This window comes from Magnolia sinica, chromosome 11, assembly GCF_029962835.1.
Source record: "Magnolia sinica isolate HGM2019 chromosome 11, MsV1, whole genome shotgun sequence".
Lineage (NCBI taxonomy): Eukaryota > Viridiplantae > Streptophyta > Magnoliopsida > Magnoliales > Magnoliaceae > Magnolia > Magnolia sinica.
In genome coordinates this window covers 56313189-56322031 of record NC_080583.1, presented here as the reverse complement: position 1 = coordinate 56322031, position 8843 = coordinate 56313189, and the positions used below count along the sequence as shown (strand labels likewise).

The window sequence follows — 8843 nt, the reverse complement described above, 5'->3', positions numbered from 1 at the left end:
TGATGGAGTGCAATGGTAGAACAGGATTCATGTAGCTGATTCCATTTGGTCTTTAGATGATGTTGATCTTCTTGGTGAGAATTGCATAGTGAATTTTTTAGGAGTGGTTATTGTATTCTTTATTGAAAATGGCATTAAATCCCACCAACATTTATTTGTTTTAGATTGAATGGCAAATCATTTTTAATAGTTGAAGTTCTGTGATATTTGGCGGAGCTATCCAGAATGGAAAATCATTGTCTACCACTAATTTTTATATAACTATTAACTCGTAGGTAGTTATCTATTTGGATGGTGCTGGTTGCAAGTTAAGAAGTAGACTGGTGAAAATTGAGGAAGGTTTAACTCTTGACACGTTAATTGCCTATGATTCAAGTGATCTTTGGTAAGTACATTTCTTTGACAAAGCTTCCTAGAAATCAAACTAATGATAATTGCCAACTCTTAAACTCACTGACACACGTGCCCTTAATAGCAAGATGACTCTCATGCACCATCTCTGCAAGGTAACACCTTTCATCCAAAGTGATGCTTTTTCTTCCACTAGGCTATTAGGCAGCAGTCTTCGAAATGTAATGTCAACAATTAGTCTTTTCTTGTGCAAATCAAAAATTTCAACTGCTTGAAGGTCATATCCATAAAAAATGCTTCGATCATAGTTAAATGTGAAAGGTTCAATGATCCCATCAGGGATCGACACTCGAATCGAGTCGAAGAGCCCGACTTCTCTTTGCATTCCATAGTGTGCATGGTAAAGGTATGTTCCTGGCTGCAATATGTTTAAAGGAGTAAAGGTGATTTAGAGACCTTACTAATCCAATCCTCGATTACAAAGATAACAAGCTGTATGATAGCCACGACATATATTGTTGTATCCAATGGAGAGCGTTCAAATCACTGACCTGATTATGGATGGAGTAGAACCAAAGTAAGTTATATGGATGGATTGTTCCCTTGGAATTTGTACTAGTTGTTACTGTTTTTCTTTTAACCATTCATTTTGATAGCTATCCCATTCATGCTTTGTTTGATATTCTAATTTGTATTCCTTTCTTTCCATGTTTTAGGTGATCAAAGTGATCAGCATGTTATCATTTTTTGATGAAATTGATGCTATTTGCAAGGTACGTACCTTATTAAACTTCCACTTCAATGTACCTTAATTTATCCTTACTGTAAATGGAGAAAGAGTATATTGCACTAGATATGGATGAATTTCAACAATGATAGCATTTCAAAATTGTGCTTATATATATATATATGTATATGTATATATGGGAAATGGTACTATGAGGTCAACCTCATGGGAACTTCCTATATTGGTCAGCTTGTGAAGATTTTCGGCATCATAACATATTGTTCCGATGTTAAGCCCTTATGCAGGTTGCTGTCTATACATGTGAAGAGTGTGGGTTTGAAATTTACCAGGTAATACATGTGGCTTTATGGGATCGTGAGAAGTTCCTTTTTATTTTTGAAAGATGAGAAATTTATTGAAAGAATGATGAGAGCTAGGATTGTGTGAAGTTCTTTTTAAAGCTATATGTTTGAATTGCCTATCTATTTTTTACTTTGCAATTCTGCATTTGTTGTGTACTTGTATGTAGCTGATGATCCTAGCTCTCTGTTGCCAATAGATATCTTACAAAATATATCATCTCTAGATCATCTGTACATATTTTCAACATGTTGAATACAAAATACAACAATGCTTTGATAATCAGACTAATAATGATATGTATAAAGGCTTAGGAAGATAGGTGGGGTTCATCAATATGAAGTTTGTACTAGGCAAAGGACTTATTATTCTTTGCTCTTAATGTAATGGTTAGGACTTACAAGTCAATAAGGACAGGAAGAATTTTTTGTTTGCGTGCAATGTTGTGATTATATGCTTTTGAAAATTTCAATCTCATAGGCTCTTGGATAAACTTGATGGTTTGAATGGTTGCCTTTTGGCCAGATGGTCATAGATAAGAAACTCTACTGGATAGTTTGGGATAGCAGTTATGTTTTTGATGTTAGGTATCTACCACTGTGATCTCCTTTGGGAGGGACACTTCTTTATTCTTTTTTTTTCCTTTTACTTTTTCTTTTCACTTATTTTCCACTCTAGATAGAAAGGCATTATTATTGAAACAAAGGTAATTAAACACCTGGGTTGGAGTTGAGTAAATATAGACAACACAGACATAATTACACCAACCTAACTTCTACGAAAGATATTATTACCTGACCTGCAAAATTGTTCATCTCAAATGATTGTGTGTGTGTGTGTGTGTGTGTGTGTGAAGATTTCATTGTAATCAAGATAAACAACCAAATAAAAGATTTCATTCTTTTGTTTTAAAATTTATGATTTCATAGCTTGTTTATGAAAGCATTTTGATTTTGTTTTTTTAATTACAATAAGCACTCGGACATTGGTGAAGCCGAATTTTCTAGATTCCATTCTGCTACCAAACGTGGTGATATTGTTGGTGTCACTGGATTTCTAGGTTGGTTGGTTTTCATTTATGTTCTTCAATTCTAGCTAGCAAAACTTTTCCTGTATCTTATCCTTTGGGTATCGGTTGTACTTGCATGTCAAAATATTGATTTCTTCCTTTGTAAACACTGACACTTGAGCTTTCTAGGAGAAAGTAGATCACTGATTATGTTAGACTTTTGGTATTTGCAAAAGAGCGGAAAGCAGCAGCAATGTGTTCAAAGTCTTATGAATAAAAGTTCATCTATATTGTGATAAGCTAAATAGTTTGTTTTCACAAGTGTGTAGCATGGCTAATGATATGTTAGATGCATGAGCCACCCAAAGTATGGATTTAGGAGTCTATTAGGGGGCATCTAAGAATGGTGATTTGTAAGACCCGTGTTCTAGTCTGTACCATTTTGTATGCCTTCATGGTCCTCCCAGTTGAATTTCCGCTACTCGCGATCTATTATCGACGTTTTCGAGCGATCCTGAGTCGTGTCCCATATATTAGAATCGGCTCAACCCGAGACTTGTACCAGTGCGACCGCGTCGTCACCGCAGTTCTGATGCCGCATCTTACACACTGATATGATACCCTGGCCAGGAGATGTGAACCCGCGTTTAGTTCAAGGAAAACGCTGTGTGTTGCAAATGCTGAGAGAATCCATCACATCAATCACCTCACTTGTCAAAAGTACACCCATCACTCAACCCCTTACACTGCACATTCCCAAGTACAAAAGCAACTCCCAAAACTCAACTTTCCTATCACCTCACCATCCCTCTCTCTCCCATCACTTCTTTTACATCACTCTCTCTCATCTCTCTCATTCTCCAAAAATAATCCCAAGAGCTCCAACGTCCATGGCTTCCATGGAGAAGCTTGGTGTGGCCCACTCCCTACCACCCGATCCCATCCTCCAAAATTAATCTTGATAGTTAAAATCCACCCCTTGGAGCTCTAGATCGTGTTGGTGGAAGAAGGAAGAGAAGATCTTGCGGTGGGTGTCTTCTATGGTTAGATCCATCTTTCTCTCTCTCCCCCCTCTTTATTTTCTTTTTATGATATGATAATATGTGTGTATGGCCCACTTGATCGACAATCTGGACTGTCCAGATTTTTTGGACGTCCAGTGAATGGGGCCCGTCTTTCTGTGTGTTTTAGGCTAGCTGGGATGGAGGGAAATAACAAATATCGGCTTGGTCCGTGTGGACCCCACCAAGATTGATGTATTTCATCCATGCCGTGTGGGGTGGCCACGTTTACATGGGACCCACCTTAATTAATATGTGTACGCGGTCTATCCAGCATCCCTAGATGCTGGACGTCCTCACTGAAGAGTGAACAGACAGTGTGGTGCACCATCTGCAAAAAAAGGGAAGGGGTTTAAGGCTTTTGGGAAAGGTCGCCCATGCAGGCCCCACCTTGATGTATTGGCCTAATCCACACCATCCATTCCACTCCCCAGTTCATTTTAGGTGTTGAACCGAACAATGGAGCCAACCATAGTATAGAAAATAGTTCTTTACTGTTGAAAATCACCTTGCTATTTCTGTACCCCGAAACATGCCCAATATTGGGCTCATTGCTTTTGTTATGGGTTACAGGAACCAATGGATGGAATGGATTTTGTTGATGTGGGCCCCACCAGTGAAAAACCATAGGAACATAATTTTTTTAAAAAAATGCTGCAGCTGACGCTGCTGTTGCAAGAAGGTAGGCAGCGCCTGCTGCGCTGACGGACGGACGGACGGGTTAGGACCCATGGTCCTAGCAGTGGGCCCCACCATGATGTATGTGAACATCAACGCCGTGCATTAGATGACCCTTCATGGAAGAGGGCCCCCCTCCAAAAATCAGCCGTATACACAACTCAGGTGGCCCACATCACCAGAAACAGTGAGGACTGGACGTCTGCCATTGAAACCCGTTGGGTTCCATAGAAGTTTTGGATCAATTTAAAATTTATTTTTCCTCTCCGTCAGGGTCTGTGTGATCTTATGAACAATTTGGATGGCAAGTACACATTATGGTGGGCCCCACGTGGGACCCACTGATGTATGTATGTATACCCCCACCGTCATCCATTTGGTGGGAACCACCAACGATGTATGTGTTTTACCTCACGGTCCACACCTAAGGACGGTTGGACGCCTCCTTCCACACATATGATATCCAGGCCGTCCATCCATTGGATGCGCTCCTGGACTTCACCATGATGAGTATGTTGTATCCCTACCGCCCACTTGTGTGTGGATGTGGGGTTCATCTTGGTGATGTGCTAGGTGCAGCACGGTCCCACCATGATGTACGTATTATATCTAAGCCATCTTAGCTACTTGATTGATGGCAGTAAATTTTGTGGGCCCCGCTAAGATATGTGTTATATCTAAAATGTCCACCCATGTGGTAACCCATCTTAAGGCTTGAGACAAAAATGAAACAGATCTAATATCATGTGGGCCACACTACAGAATGCAGTGAAGTGGAACGCCTATAATTGAAATCCCATTTTGGATTATGGAAGTTTTGAATTAATATGATATTTGTTTTTTCCCCCTGTCCAGGTCTTTGTGACCCCGGGAATAGATTGGATGGGAAAATAAACACTATGGTGGGCCCTCTAAATTTTATTAGTGTGAATCATTGTCACCACTGCCATTTGTGGTATGATCCAGTTGATCCTTTAGATATGATTCATATTTAGTTCTTTAATGATTTCTAACAATGGATGAATGATTTTGAATTGGCCCATTGGTATGGCCCATTTGATGTATTTGGGGCCCACTTGATGAGGCAGATTTGTTGTATTTGGTGCCCACTTGATGAAGCCCGATTCGATGTATTTGGGGGCCCATTTGACTTAGCTCATTTGATTCGGCCCATTTGTATCGGTTTATTTGATCGGCCCGCTTATATCGACCCATTTGATTGATTTAGCCAATATGATTGATCGGGCCCACTTTGATGTACTTTGTGGCCCATCCGTCAAGCCCACTTTGATGTATTTTGTGGTTCATTCGTGGTGCCCACCTTGATATACTTGTGACCCATCTGTGTGGCCTACCTTGATATATTTATGGGGCTCATTAGTATGGTCCAATGATGCAGCCCACTTGTTGTACATGAGGCCCATTGGTGCGGCCCATTAACACGGCCCAACTTGATATGATAAGGCCCAAGTGCAAGGCCCAACTATTGTGTATTCGAGGCCTATGGGTTGTGGCCCATTGTGATGTATTCGAGGCCCGTGGGCGAAGCTCGATGTGATGTATGTGTGGCCGTTACGTTGTGTATAAATCCCTTATGTGGGCCATTCTTTAGGAGCAATGTTGGTTAGATGTCCACATTGATGGACAATGATGGTTAGATGTCCAAATTGTGACCTTCCCTTAAGCATTGACCGATCGATCATCGAGGCCAATCTCGATTGTCATGACCGATTGCTGATTCTAATTGATGTGATCGATTTGCTGATTCTGATTATCGATCGATCTTGATTGTCGTCATCGATTGCCGATTCTAATTGATGTGATAGATTTGTCGATTCTGATTATCAATCAATTCTGATTGTCGTGACTGATTATTGATTTTAATTGACGTGATCGATTTGCTAATTTTAATTATCGATCGATCCCGATTGTCATGACTGATTGTCAATTCTAATTGACATGATCGATTTGCCGATTCTGATTATCGATCGATTCTAATTGTCATGACCGATTGCCGATTCTAATTGACGTGATCAATTTACCGATTCTAATTATCGATCGATTCTGATTGTCGTGACCGATTACTGATTCTAATTGACGTGATCAATTTGCTGATTCTGATTAATTTTGATTGTCGTGACCAATAACCGATTCTAATTGACGTGATCAATTTACCGATTCTGATTATCGATTAATTTTGATTGTCGTGACCGATTGTCGATTTCGATTGACGTGATCGATTTACCGATTCTGATTATCAATCGATTCTGATTGCCATGACTTATTGCCGTGACCGATTAACGTGATCGATTTGCTGATTCTGATTATCGATCGATTCCAGTTGTCGTGACCAATTGCTGATTCTGATTCCGATTGTCGAGGCTGATTCTGAGTGTCAATTTCAATTCTGATTCCGATTGTCAATGCCCAATGTGATGTATATGCGGCCCGTATTTGAGGCCCGTTGTGATGTGTATTCAGCCTGTATTTAAGGCCCAATGTATTGTATATGAGGCTTATGTGATGAGGCCCATTGTGTTACATTTGAGGGGTAGGCGATGTAGCCCATTGTGATGTATGTTAGGCCCATATGAAAGGCTCATCGTGATGTGTTAAGCTTTTGAGTGAGGCCCATGGTGTTATATATATTTGGCCCTTGTGTGAGCTCATAGTTTTACTATATGTTAGGCTCTATGTGGGCCACTCCTTGGGGGCAATGTTAGTTAAATGTCCACATTGTTGAGGCCGATTGTCGATGATGATTATCGGTGCCGGATATTAGTACCGATTATGAGTTTGTGACAGCATAACATCATAATATATGCCCATACGCATCAACTGCATGTTTGTTATGAGATGTGGTTGACCATTGCATATATCATTGGGCATGTTGTTATGAGACTCCCTGATAGGCGAAGGTTATCTCACATGAGCGCACGATATGCGTAGGAGTGATGCATGACTGGATTGTATGACTCATGTATCTTACACTATGATTATTGTATATCCTAGCGATATTAGGGCTGTAGCCTCCACAGGCATATCATGGATAGCCAGACAGGATACCAAAAATTTATTCTAGCATCGGGCTGCCATAGATGGCCCTGGGTAAAAATTCCTAAACCCTCTTGGTACCAGAGGATGCCCCAATGTCGAGAATGAGTGGATATGTATGAGTGCACGAGGGCCGTATACCAGTAGGTCGCGTCTCCTACTATGTCGTGGTCGGTTGGGAGGGAGTGTGGCCTTACCCACCTGAGGGAGTAGGCATAGCTAGGTTGAGTTTGACCAGCTTGTGAATGGGTCCGTTATCGACGTACCGAGTAGATATTGGCTGACTACTAACCAGGCGAATAGTGAGTTTTATTCCACTTACCCAATTATGCGCTTGATGTTGCGACAAGCTGGTGCAGAGTGTACTAGACCCCGGTGACGATCCCAGATATGAATTGTACTGATATGTGGACTTATTGAGTAAGAGTTGCATACTCATTCATTCATTCATTCACTATTCACTCAGGCTGGTGGTGCATAATGATTTATTACGTGTACCTTTGCAATGGCAAGGATTTTGGTTGGGGCGCGCAACTAACCTGAGATAAGGAGTTTACCACATTGAGTTTGACTATCCAAATTAGGTATGGGACTAGTTTGGATAGAAGTCTATTGTGATAGACCCCATAACTGCAATACTATGTACTACCATCTCGACTTCACACCCTAGCATGGTCATTCCATTCACACCGCATGTTGCATTACATCCGCGGCATATGGCAATTTGGGTTATTGTGTTTCTGTATTTACATGGTCTAGGTATGGCTGACGCTATTTGTGTTACTCATCAGAAATGTATATTGCGTTGCATCCTCTGCATCTGATATTTGGCTCTCTATGATTCCTCATTTGCGTTGTTGATTTGTATTACATATTCTAATATTGTATGACTCATGGACTTGTCAGTATTTTTGCTTACTCTGTTATCGTATGATTTATGATCTTGTCAGTACTTTTGTTTACTCTGATAATTCATGATCTTGTTAGTATTTCTTCTTATTCTGACATTATACGATTTATGGATTACCAGTATTTCCGATATTGTATGATTATGTCATTATATTGAATACTTGGTACTTACCTTGTGCGCACACTTACACCACCCTATTAGCTTTTTATAAGCTTATACATGATAGATGTGTGCAGGTGATGTGAGGTTGCAATAGCGTTGAGCTTGGAGTGTATAACAGTCTTTTGGAGCTTGATTTTCAATTTGTGTATTTCCCTTTTAGCATTGTACTCAAATGATTATATTAGTAAATATGTGATGATGATGTTTGCCTTTGTGAATTGGTTAATCTTATGGTTATGCTTATTATGAGTTAATTATATAAAAAATCCTCCTTGTAGAATCCTAGGATTGGAATCTGCCATATGAACGCTAGGAGCCAAGAATGGGGTACTACGGAGGCTGTCGATACCGGATTCGACGATCGGGATCCTTGTGAATCTGATTTCCAGGTTGGAGGCATGACAGAAGTTGGTATTAGCGCATAACTTGGTAATACCTAAGGATAACATCACATATCTGCTGATAGCTACCCTACACACTATGATTGTTGAGAACTTAGAATGATTAGGTCCCCGAGTTCGAATAACTTAA

General features: G+C 40.2%; 1 long non-coding RNA gene across 1 annotated transcript; it reads left to right on the top strand.

The window, feature by feature from the left end:
- The first annotated feature begins 624 nt into the window (after window positions 1-624).
- Window positions 625-1431, top strand: LOC131218377 (uncharacterized). Its single transcript, XR_009157679.1, has 3 exons — window positions 625-928; window positions 1068-1124; window positions 1384-1431. It is a non-coding gene; the product is annotated as an uncharacterized LOC131218377 (long non-coding RNA).
- The last annotated feature ends 7412 nt before the right edge of the window (window positions 1432-8843 follow it).